The sequence below is a fragment of the Hermetia illucens genome, chromosome 4 (assembly GCF_905115235.1).
Source record: "Hermetia illucens chromosome 4, iHerIll2.2.curated.20191125, whole genome shotgun sequence".
Taxonomy (NCBI): Eukaryota; Metazoa; Arthropoda; class Insecta; order Diptera; family Stratiomyidae; genus Hermetia; species Hermetia illucens.
This window is the reverse complement of record NC_051852.1, coordinates 95,703,312-95,716,707: the sequence shown is the minus strand read 5'-3', so window position 1 is coordinate 95,716,707 and position 13,396 is coordinate 95,703,312. Positions and strand designations below refer to the sequence as shown.

Sequence of the window (13,396 nt, the reverse complement as noted above, 5' to 3'; positions counted from 1 at the left end):
CTGTGATGCCGCCAGAGAGCATGGTGTTGCCGAAACTCTAATAAAGTGGCTCTACGCTATGCTAACGCACAGATTGTTCTGTGCTGAAGTGGGTGTTGATCGCTACTTAACAACCGGAGCGACGAAAGGCTACCCTCAAGGAAGTGTGCCATCGCCACTTCTGTGGAGTATCCTGATCAACTCACTACTAAGTGAATTGCTAAATCTGCCAATACACATTCAAGCTTATGCGGAACTCGTGGCTGTGCTAGCTGTTGATCGGGATCTTGGAATAGTGTGTAGAAATACACAACGCGCCGTTGATTTGATTGACAGTTGCTGTCTCAGGCATGGACTTTCAGTAAATCCAAATGAAAGCACAATGGTATTATTTACAAAAAGGAGGAAACTGAATGGTCTTTGCCTTCCAGAGGTGAGGGGTGCATCCTTTCAACTCTCCAAAGAAGTGAAATAACTGGGAGTTATTCTAGACAAGAAGCTTCTTTGGAACAAACATGTAGAGGTAAAGATGAAACGAGCTCTCACAGCCTATGGGCAGTGTAGGCGGACCTTTGCCTCGACATGGGGACTTAGACCCAGGTAATGTAGATATTTGTTGCTATCATTAGGCCGATGTTCGCTTATGCATCCATGGCGGTGAGGTGGGTTAAAGTGAAACAGAAGAGTTTTCGCTGTAAACTAGCCACACTGCAAAGAACTGTGTGTCTGGGTATCACCGGTGCCATGAGCACCACATCCTGCGCAGCTCTGAATGCATTACTCAATTTGCTGCCCTTGGATTTGTTTATTCAGAGCACTGCTATGAGAGCAGCTCATTGACGATTCGATTAGATCTATGGGAAAAAAATGGAAGTGGGCAGCACAAAGCATTGGAAGAGTCATTGGGAGAACTGAATCTTCGCAATGCCTACCGATTTTCAGATCCCCATACATTTGTTTGGTAGAAGATATGATGTTATGATGATATCATGTGATGGGATATGTTATCTTGAAACGGAGAGAAAACTGAGACGAACCAGAAGAATGCGTGTCCGGATATACTGACGTCTTCTTCACCGATGGCACGACAGGAAATGGTTCTGGACCAGGAGTTTACCTCGCGAATAAAAACAAGAAGTGGGCTTTTCCTTTGGGACAATACACAACGGTCTTTCAGGCTGAAGTATATACGATCCTAAGCGCGGCAACCTGGATGATTGACGAGCGGTTGAAGAGCAGGCGCATCACAATCTGTAGCAATAGTCAAGCTGCATTGAGGGCGTTGAGTAGTACTTTAACCACTTCAAAAATCGTTCAGGAATATAGAAACCGATTGAATTCTGTTTCTAGATTCGCAGCTCGTAATGTATATGTACATATATTTGTAGCATGTTAAACTACTCACTTTGGTGAGGTGAAAAGTGAAGGTGAAAGTCACGAGGCTGGCAGAGCAATCGAGTAGTAGAGAAAAGTCAGTGATTAGTGATGGGTGTAAAATAGTTAAGTTTTTCTCGTTTGAATAAAAAAATACAAAAATGACCTTGTTTTATAATTGATTTTTAATAATTTATAAATGTTCTTAAATTGAGTTGTCATAAGTCGTTAACGTTTAGAATGGTGTTTTCTTTTATAAGTAATAAATGGTTTAAATTTGCTGGACGGAATAGCCTGGACTGTTTAAAGTACTGGCCGGAATAGCCGCAATTTAATCGTGGACCCTACACTATAGTCTATATTACTACATTTTTGTGAGTCTATAATAACCTTAGGGGGAGTTTCTAGTCAATTTTCTAAAGACAGTAATATACTATTATTAACTTAAGTTGGATAGATATTGATATGGAGAGTATTTTGAGGCCTGGAAACCGTATAGAGGCAGTTTCACGATTTATTTTAGATTCGGTTGAGGGAATGAGAATATGGTTAAAGAAATCATCTTTTTCGATACCGAACCCCCATCCACCTTCCGCCTTTCCAACAAATATCAACACTAAGGTTGGCATCGAAAAGTGCTAAACGATACCTTTCATTTGATGTCAAACCTGACTTTAATCGGTGAAAAAATGTACACCATCTTTTAGATGTATGAGGATCTCCCCTTAAACTCAACGTAGAAAGATGTTCCCGGTCATCGATATTCCTCGACGGCAGTGGCTCGGTGGTGGATAACTTGGCCAACGTGGCATCTAATGCTAAAAGTGGTTTAGAGTTGGAGAAGGATCTGTTCAAGTAAGACCTTGCCAAAAACACCAATAACGAAGGCAAAGAAAGAATGTGGTGTGTGCCACTAGGGTCCTCTATAATCAGTCGCAAGAGGAAAGAGGTCTCAAGGAAAAACCGAAATCTGCCAACGGTGTCACAGGCGAAACAAGCGACACCGGTTTTTTGTGGGTAAAAATCCCACACTCTGGCGTATTCAGGCCAGAACCTTTCCAATATTTCCACTTCCTCACAAAAAAAGAAAGACAGACGGAGATTGAACCGATTTGAATAAGGTTTTGTTTTACAAAGAAAACATCTAAAATGATGAGGGTTGGCGAGCAAACTATATATTGACACGTACAGGGCGGAAGTCGCCGGGTGCTGTTTTCACTCAAGAATATCATGGGGTACATGCTAACCCCAAAAGTAACTTGGAGTGCGGTGGAAAAACGACAACAGGTAAATGATTCTGTCCCTCGACATAATATCCTAATGACAGTCATGCAAAGTAAACGAAGAAGAAGGATATGATTTTAGTAAGCACTAGCATAACTTTGCAGCAATTAAAACAATAGACATAACAGACGGACAGATAGGCAGTAAACAGATTTTAGTGTTTCCTGTTCACTCCTTGGTTCAGTACAGGGAATCCACACAGTCAGATTGTGTTTTAGTGTCACTATCATCACTCGTTATAATAGGCAGGCCTAGACCGGATACCGGTTGTTGCGCCGTTGATGATGATGATCCTCACTCGTTAACGCTGTGCAAGTGATAAGCTTACAGCAGCGAAACAAAAATAAGATGAACACGAGAGCAAGATTGAGGGCTGTAGCGCTACCCCTTTAGCCATCCCGCCATTAAACGGATTTTGATATAGATTTTTTTTCGACAAAAACATTAAAGAGCTGCTATCAATCAGTATTAGGTAACAGCAAAGTTGTTAACGTCTCTCAGACTGCTAAACTCGCAAATTCCCATAAGGCACGTACTCGTCAGTGTCTGGGCACTCTACATACGATATGGCACTTAGTAATGATAGATCATTCTTAGATTCTGCAAAAAACTGAAGATGCGTCAGTCAGCACAACGAAACATTACTTAGCATACATATGAGTGTCACCTAACTCCGTCCTCAGTTACTGCAGAATGTTGTAATTGGATCAGCTATTGAATAGTTGGTGCGACTCCATTGTTGTAGAACATTGTAACAATATTGAATCCTGTTAACAATCGCCATAACAAAAAAGTTGTTATACGTTTAAAGTCGTTTGTTTCAGTTCAAATACTTGCTTACTTTCGCGATCGGCCGGAGACTACCAATGTACGATTATCGCATAGCATATGACTTCCAATGTGGGAAGGAATTCCATCCTTGTCATTTTCCAATCTACCATCTACTTGAGTTCCACGGACTCCTTTGCAAGGTTTTGTAGAAAATTATTATAGTTCGCTCTAGTTGAAATTCTGAAACCCCACATATGCAGTGGATAACATCGACCTATATTGAGCTCAGCCCTTTTCCGGCAAGATGTTACTTTTGGTATTAGCTGTGAAGTAGGGGTGGAGTGCAGTTATGAGGTACACGACTAAAAATCTGAAGAGCATGGTTATGGCGCCTGTGTCTAGGCTCAGAAATACCCTCCATACTGATACTTGCTTAAATAAAATTTAAATTTACTGCAAAGTTCTCTTTAGTTTATGCTGGAACCATAAAATTTCGCAATAAAACAGGTCACTTTTCCATTCGTCGATTACCATCTTTCGTTTTCGTTCGTCGTTCCGTCAGCTTTTGGCACCATATTATCGGGTTTCAACTAGAGCGCAGATATCAATGCGTATTTTCCGAAGGGATCTTACGAGTTCCTCAGACTTTCCAATGAGGGTGCCAGTATTTAGCATGCAGACACGTATTTGATTTGCTCGGACTAATTTACTTACGACCTGACAACGTCCGTGAGTCAGATACCTTTCTTCATTTCTCGACAGGGCCGGGGCTCGTCCTGCGCATGACTGAGGCTTTTCCAAGGCTTATGACTAAACACAATCATTTAGCTTTTAATGACATTTATTGCATTTGCTTGCTCGGCCTATCACGGGACCTGTCACCAATGGAGATTAGGTAGGATTTATCATAGTGGAATAATACTTTATTTATTTCAGCTCTTTATTTTTGTTTTTCTGAGAATAGTGCTAGAACCAAGTACCAAATGAAAAATCTTAATTAGCCCTTTTCCGAGCAAGTGATGTTTCTGGTATTAGCTGTGAAGAATAGCCAGACTGGGGTTATGAGGAACAAAATTAAATCAGAGATCAATTCTCAGAAATTGCCCATTCGAAAAGTCTGAAAAGCATGGTTATGGTATTTTATAATTTGGGCTGATCTGCATATAGACATGATTTTTGGAGCGTTAAAGCTAGTTATTTATTCCATTTTTGCCTATCACGCACTATTTTTGAGCAAACATAACGCGAATGTAGCTCTTTCCACTAATGAGATGTAGTCGTCAGCAGTAATCACTAGCCATGGTCACATTTTAAGAGCCCTAAAAACGATCTTTCATTTTCATGATGTCTTAGGGTTCGTCTTCTTCTTCGTTTACTAAACTAAGATTTACAGGAGGAAAATCTAGGTATGAATTTAAAAACAGAATCTTCAAACTTATTTGAAATAATAAAAACTTGTTTTTCCTATTTGCGAGTGTTAATTTATTGGACTGGCAAATACCGATATTTCGGGAAACATTTATTCCCTTCATCAGTGCTAACAAGTCCCCCCCCCCCCAGGACTTGTTTTTATTATTTCAAATAATTTAATCGCTAGAAATACCGCGCAATTACACTCAGACTTCAAACTAATATTCAATGTCTAGGCTCCGAAATATCTACCATATCGATACCTGTTCAAGTAAAATTTAAATTTACTGCAAAGCCCTCATGAATCCATTCCTCATTCATGTCCTCACTGGCATGATGATTAAATGCTTGTTTTAACTTCAGCGTTACAGGATGGATATCCTGGCGTTAAACGAGGCAAAATGATGCTAAAAATATAAAATATGTCAAAAATATAAACATATTATAGGGCATGATACTGGAAAATTTGATGTAAGTTCTAATATTACCGACTAACTTATAGCAGAGCAAAGTTGTGTTTTCTTTTGCATAGATTTACTGCATCTTAAATTGCGATATTACATTGTATTCTCACTGCAGGCATGTGTGTGATATATGTATGAGGTTGGAAAGAGGCAAAGCCTCTGAGCGTGCATACCCTAGTCGTCTATCGTAACCAAATGTATGATATAAGTAATATGCCCACAAGATACGAGTATCTTATTTTGGAAGGTCACGAAACCGTTCACATCTAATCTCGGTTTGTTTTTGTTTTCTTGTCAGTCTTTCAATAGAATCTCATGAATAGCAACGATTTAAATGTTGTTGATTGTTTACGCGAATTTCTGATTTCGAAAGTATAAATTATTGCGAAACTGCTTCTCAATTATCCAAACATATGGTTGCGAGCAAACAAAGACCCTGAGGGTTAGCAAGCACTGTCTGATATTACAAATCGTTAATTAACTATCCACATTACAACGCCACATGTTGAGTGTCTGCCGACTCGACTACGAAGATATGGGAGAGTCCACAATCGGCTAGAAGTCTCCAGATCAGTTTTCTGGTGGAGCGAGCTTTTCACTGATATGTAGCTCCCCATGTGGGGAAGGAATCCGCGACTGCGTACTTGGCCCATTCCTGTCGTTTGGGTACCGGCGTCAGATTGAGGGTGTTGAAAAATCGAGGAAAAGCAAAACATTGAACTCACAAAAGCTGTCCCGATGGAGGATTTCAAAACACCGACTGAATGCTCGAAGCGTTGGAGCTTCTGAGGGGAGCATGGAAGCGCTTCTTGCAGCCTCACTTCGATTTTCAGTAGATGTCGGAGCCAACGGTTGGGATTCTATGCTCAGTCGTTGAATGACTCCCCCAGCGAGAGAGACTTCGTTTTCAATTCGAACCGTGGAAATCGTGTAGTGGAGTAAAGTTTTTGAAGTGGAAAACTGAGAATTGTCCCATAAAAGCAAGTTTTCCCTCAGTTTGTACAAAGTCAGTTAAACGTAAAATTAGTCGTATTTCGTGGTGCCAAGCAGAGCCAACCTTGCTAGCACGAATTAGTCCAAAGAAGTTCGAAATTGTCCTATGGTGTTCCCCTAATTTTATTCAGAAAGTTTAGAGTGTCTTCTCGCCTGCTCGCTCAACAGTCGAGAAAAAGTGTTACAGCCTTGAAGTGCATCGTCTTCACCTTGAACCGTGACTCTTCCAGCTACCGCCTTAACCGTCCGAAATCGTCTTCACTTAACAGGTATGTGAACTTCGAACACTCGTAAATTTGACACAGGTAGATGTTATTCAGGCTCGGAAGAAGCCGGTAGCGGGCTGGTTGCGTAACGACCGCTGAAAAATTGAATTGGCCACGATTGCATTCTGCACTGCATCTAGGTTAGGCATACTTTCACCGAGCACATTTGCCAGTGCGAAAGTGCTGAGTAATTATGTAATAGCGTGATTAGACAAAGAGTCATTTACATAATTTCCCAATGAAAAGTAGGCCTCTTATCACCATGTTCCCGGTCTGGGTTGGTAGCAGCGTAGGCCACTTCCCTATAGGGAGCTGGTGGAGTATCAGTCAAGACTTGATTTTTACACGAGTCACCCCGGCTGATAAGTTCAGTTATATTGGAACCTAACGGGGACGGATAATGGAACTAATAACGTTAACATTTTAGTGCTTTATTTGCATACAAAATATGATCAGGCGTAATCAAATGCCTTCGGATTTAAGGTTATCACGGTTCTATTGATTTTCACCGAGATATGAACCACTATCGACTTGGGTCTAGAATGTAGTCGTCGGCAAGGTTACTGGATTACGTGAAAGTTTTCTACTTGCAACAAATTCAGTAACTCGAAATACAGTGAATATTTGCAGCTAGGAGTAATGTGGAGTACTGGGGTAAGGTGTTTCAAAGTTATCACGGATTCCTATATGGGAGCCGCATGATGGGAGAAGGGTCAATGTCACACCGAACGAGTCATATGGTAACTGGTGTGCCCTGAACTTGAGCAATGTGATGCCATGGAGAGCATATGCTTGCCTGCCATGCCTGAGCAGAATACCATGGCGCCAATCACCCACGTATGAGCTTTCAATTTATTGCCTCTACAAGATGAAAAACACCTTGGCGCTTGTGGGTTGCTTCAATGAATAAACGTCGGTCATTTGTGAATGGGTATATTGCAATCATTTCATCGATAATGCATTTCAGATTATGACGCTAGTATGTAGTTTGATATGTTCGGGTGTCCTTGCAAGCTATCTGGTATCTTTAAAAATTTATAGCTAAAGTTTTTTTACTTTATATGTGTATAGCCGACAAACTATCTCCACCATGGAATCACTGCTTTTTCCCCTCATAGAGTCCCCTTAATGAACTCAGAAGTGATAATTTATTCAATCTTTGGACAATTGCTGCGGACTTTGCCCTGTTTTTGAAATCATTTACTGTCGTCTAAATTTGCCGTTGATTCTCGACTTTCTTTCCACTTGATGAGCCCAGAACAAGTTCGCTTCGAGCAAATTATTAGGACTTTGTTGATCTTTTCCCGCTTCCAATGGCACTAGCGTTGTCTGCTGAACAGGGTTTTTGCCAGAGAGTTAGAATGATTTGGTAGCTTTCAGGTCAATTATGGATACCCGAGTTTTGGTTCCATTTTCCCATTATCGAGAATGATTATAGATGCTCGCTCGTCATAGACACTCTGCAGCGTTCACTTGGACTTTTTTTATAGATTCCACGCTTGGATTTTTAGAATCATCTTAGCAGATGGACTTTGACTTTTGTTTAACTATGAAGCAGTAATACAGGCTTCTGCTTCCCCATTCAGTTAAAGCTCTTGAGTTTCTATTCATTTAATCTAAATCATTTGTGGGTCCGAAAAAATCCCACGTGTTACTGATGATGGCAGGGGTTCTGGGCGACGATAACCAAGTTGTTAGTTTTTTTTATGTGTTCACTGCATTTAGGGGGGACACCGAAATGGACACCATTATAACTGAATATCGATATTAGTATTGCTCCATTGAAGAAAGTGCTGACAATTATATGTAGAGCAAATGAAAAAGCCTTTCGTGGGGGCATTCACTGTTATTGGGTTGCATATAAAATAAATATTTCTTCTTATGATCATTAAACGATTGTATTCTTCAGTTTTCGTAACATTTCAAACTTACAATAGGCAAGTGATAAATCTGCAAGATTATCGTGAGCAAAACGGACATGATCGAATGACGAATTATGTCTACGATATGAAACCATAAATCAACGTCCAACTAATTCATTTATTACACTGTCTTTGGTAAACGAATATTGGCAAAAGTTTCTGAACTTTCCAGATCAGGATTGGGGAGTGGTGAGTGCAAGGGGTGTGCAGGAATTTCATCTTCATTCACAGGTTAGGAAGCTCGAATTCACTATCGTTTCGTTTACTAACAAACTTCGCAAATAAGGAGACTATTTGGGAAATGTCCGAAATACGTTTACTTTTGACACTCACGATTCACCTGTTACCTGTTCTAGCTGCGGCATTCCCAATAGTCAAACTTTCTTCTGCCATTCGCTTTTGAGCTTGTTTAACCATTTGGAACCATTCTACCACATCTCATTGGAGAATGTGCGCAGGGTTTAAGGGGACGTGGCGAGTTCAAGTTTTGTAAATTTTTATTTTCTTTTTTATGACTGATTTTGGTTGAAAATAGATCCGAATGTAGTAAGAATATGAAAGTCATAATCGATTTTAAAAATGAGTAGCTAGTGGATATAGCGCGGCGGTGAAAGCCGCATTTAAACCTCTTACTTCCTGTATCGATCCTTTCTCTTCAAAACATTTTGAAAACTGACGTTTCCGGTTATGATTCGGCTTCTATACTAAAAAGTCATTATTGTCAAAACTGCAATAAACGACAATAGACGTTTCAGTGACCCGAAATCACGCACGCCGTCAATTTTTGACGTTTTATTAAAAAATCTGTAGCAAACAAAAAGTAATAGTCTAAAAAACTTCATAAATCCTTTTTTTTTAAACTAAAACATCATAATAATATATGTGCAAAATTTCATCAAAATTTGTGTCTTTTTTGATAAAAAATAAACCGCTTGAAAAAAGTAAAAAAGTCTAAATTTGAACCCGTTACGTCCCCTTAACCTGCCAACCATATGTCTCCATTGTTTTAGATCTGAGTCAGATTGGATCTGGCATACTCGGTTGGCGAGAAAGACATTTCATTTCGATGGTTTACTCTGAAGTCAGGGTAGGACAGTATTGACCATTCGTGTCCCTGCAGCAGACTATTAATCAGTTCACTTAGTAAAACCATGATTTGGATATGGGGATTCTGACGGTGAATTTTCCGTCTCCCTTTTGCCTGTATACGTAAATACTGCTGCATAAGCAACTTTAAATGTGTCGCAAAATTCATGGATTTAGAGGGCATCTCTATTTATATCATTTAACCAACGAGGTAACGAAGTCTCTTCCAATGTTCACAATTGGGCCCTTAAACCTCCCCATTTTGCCTCGAGCTCGTCCCAATCCTTTCTTTTGGCCATAATTGTTGCTTCATAAATTTGCCGGTAACTATGCAAGGCTAACTATCCTACTAGGTCGAAGAACTTGGCTGTATTTGATAGTAGCTGCCATTTACTTAGAAATTCGTAGTTCTGTCATTGGAAGCAGACCTTGAATGAAGATGAATCCCTGGCAGGATGTCATCGCAGCCCAAATGTTTTATATGGTAACTGTTGCCAGTTTGTAGTGTTGATCCTGTAGGATGGCTTTGCCACAGAATCCGTTGATAATTGAAATCTGCTGGAGCTTTCAGTATCTGTCTTGCAGACATATAACATATCTCCCAGATTTATTACGTTTCGTCGTTCTTACATACCTTTCTGGTGCCGCTGTCTCTTCTGGTGTTAACATATGATTAATTAGTGTTGTTCTGGCTTTCGAGAAACATTAGATTAATAAGTCCGATCTTCTTCGATGCTAACATGAGATACAATTCTTGTTAGGCCGTTTGAAGTGGATGTTGGCCCAACCAAATTTCCTTTTGACTGTATATAGATATCCTTCTATGAACGGTAATGGTTGAATTTTCAACCAGATCCTTGGAGAGGTTGAGGAATTTCTGGATCTTGATGAAAACGTGTGACGGTCACCCTCTTAAAAAGTCGTGGCCTATCAAAGTGGATTTTTTAAGGTTTCGTTGCCCTCAGGGCGAAAATTTTGATTCTAGCATATTTACAGTGTTCTACTTTCACTCCCCAATCCGGAGGCTACGTCGATCCTACAACGCCCTACAGCTTGGATCCTTTGGTTCAATCTCCTACCTTAGCTTTAAGCGTAAGTTAAGCCATTTACTTGCTTCTCCCTTTGAGAACAATATGTAACTAGGAATTTACTTTCTGTATATTATCTTTAATTAAAAAAATAAATAAATAAATCCATGGAGTTGGGCGGCTGATATGGTGATAAGGCTTCGATCAGATCACGTTCTCAGCGTCACCAATTTTGCACCTGCATTTAATCCGTGGCCAATGGCATGGGTGGTGACCACGTGTTCCTATGCTGTTGAAACATGACTTTTACCGAATCCATGCTCTAAGTTCAATGCCTTAAATGGATAGTATTGGCTTACATAGTGTGTTTTTTTTTAAAAAAATGCATATTGTGGTGTCTCGAACAGTGAGTGTGCCTATTTTCTATATTTTTTTTTGGCTGTCCAAAGCTACTAAGTTCCTGAAATGACTTGTTAAGAACTCCATCAGTTTTTCTAAGCTAGGTGTATCTGCGGATACCCGAATAGATCATTCTCCCAAATGCGCCAAACACGGCAATCCAATTTTTGAATAATTAAATATATTATAAGTAGGTATGTTCTAATACTCTGTACTTGTGGCAATGTTGTTTATGTGTTCCTGAAATTCAGCCACCACGTCATATACTGTCTTATGGTGGAGACACGGTCCTCTACGGCTATAATTTCGTGCGATAGCTGTGGATGGCGCGCTGACACTTCAGCCAAATGAATCTTCAAAATTTTTTAGGCTGTAGACAATGACTTGTTTTTGGGCACGAACGAAGTAAATAAGTCGTGACTTCTTGATTATGATTTCCGTCGAATTTTACGGCCAGTAGCTGAATCCTGTTAACTCCTGATGTAACAGGTGTATTGCCTTCGCCGGCGTTATTTGTCCTGGCTTAATAATCCGCTATATCATCTTTAAATGCTGATAGAAAATCTAAGTATTAATCTTCATGACATGCGAATTCTTCGAGGTATGAGTTGCGCCGCTCAGAATTGGTTGCAGTCTTGACGAGCATTGATTGTAGCTGCCCCTGATATGCCGCCCACCATTCTTGTAGCCGCTGTAGTCTTGCTCCAAAATTGGGAAGGATGTGTCGCTCCTTACTATCCTTTCTGAAGCTTGTGTTCATCCTGACGATGCTTGTGAAGTTGTCATACTGTATACTAGGGTTTGCTAACTACAGCGACAAAAGTCGTTAGAATGGAATGCTAGGAGTAACCGCTTTCCCATTCTTATATCGACGGAACCAAATAATTCATTTGTTAGTGGAGAGTATGTGAGTATTGCTTTCGTAAAAAAATCGATTTTTTCATATGAACGGAAAATAACATCCGGCTCGATGTAAAGAAAATGTTCATTGTTGAAGGATTTTCAAAATGCACTGAATCTTGGAGTCAGGGAATGCGGACAAGCGGTAAGGCAGTCTCAACACCAGTTTCAAAATAATGTTAGACCTCTATTACTTCAAATAGATTGATACCACTTTTTATATATAATTTTCGCTTAAATCGTAAATTCCCAATTTCACAAAATAGTCGTAAGGTTCAGTGGTTTATTATGTAGTCCGCATTACTATCGTCGACTAAAGTTACATTTTCTACTGCTTATAAAATTGTTTGGACAATTTTTTTGCGGAGCACAGCCTATACGGATAATGACTGCTGCTTTAGGGCTTTGATTCATCAAAAAATAGAATTAAAATTACATTATTACAACCTGGATGACGGATGCCACTTGCCTCAACTTTAAATGAGTGCCTAAGTCAAATCATGGTAAAAATTTCGTTACAGTTTTGAAATGAAGCACTCTAAAATTGGGTACAAGTTTAGATGCAGTTTGGCGAGATGACACGTCTCAACGTGACTTTTTTGAGTTTTGTGCTCATGTCGCAGGGAGCATCATCTGGCAGCCCAGCACATTCACTGCAAGACGGGCGTAGAATGAAGCTTTCTTACAAACAAATAGTGGCACTCAAAACTAGTTCAAATGCTAAATAGGCCTCGCATCCACTGATATGAATATCAAGTATGCTGATAAAGGGGCATTTCTTTTTCCTAACTTTTTGTTCCTTTCATGGATGGAAAAGTTAAGTAGATCGGATCTCTTTTCCTATTGAAGAATCTTCGTAGTGTGTTACCTTTTGTTGATCGAACCCCAATAATAAATTTTTCTAACTTCAAATTAGGTGTCAGCCCAAAACCAAGAGGTCCGTCGACAACAAGCAATGGAAGAAAGTTTCTTCCTAATTGGTCCGGACTCCTTCAATTACTGAATGCTTAGGCGTGAATGTTATTGTGCGGTTTTTATAATAATAATAATCGTTGGCACAATAATCCATATTGGATCAGGGCCTTGAAGTGTGTTAGAGCACTTCATTCAAGACCGTAACGGTACACTACAGAACACTGTAGGAGGCGATGTGGTCAGCATTACGCTCGCCCGAGATTATTACCCTGATTTGACTCAGGTACTCATTCACAGCTGAGTCGACTGGTATCCGACGTCAAATCACGATACAAATCCCACTGCCGCCAGCGAGATTTGAACCGCGACCTTCCGTACGACAGCCTTGTGCTCTAACCACTCAGCTATCCGGACACTGCGGTTTTTATCCTGAATATAATTCATACCAAGGACATGTCTATGGATCCATATGAGGGAGCAAATACCAGTTTATCGACTCTGATGAATTACTTCTACCCTGGGCGAAACCTCAAGTCATCCAAATAAACACCTTCATAGGGAGTACCAAGGTTCTTCGTCGAAGTGCGTCTTGTGGGCCTTGTATG

The 13,396-nt window shown here is 40.1% G+C and overlaps 1 protein-coding gene across 1 annotated transcript in view; it reads left to right on the top strand.

Moving 5' to 3' along the window:
* The first annotated feature begins 6,115 nt into the window (after positions 1–6,115).
* LOC119653661 (pyruvate carboxylase, mitochondrial) overlaps positions 6,116–13,396 on the top strand; it is a 73,105-nt gene continuing 65,824 nt past the window's right edge. The window contains exon 1 of the mRNA XM_038058491.1: positions 6,116–6,544. The gene's annotated coding sequence lies outside the window, so the exon portion shown is untranslated. The remainder of the gene's footprint in view (positions 6,545–13,396) is intronic.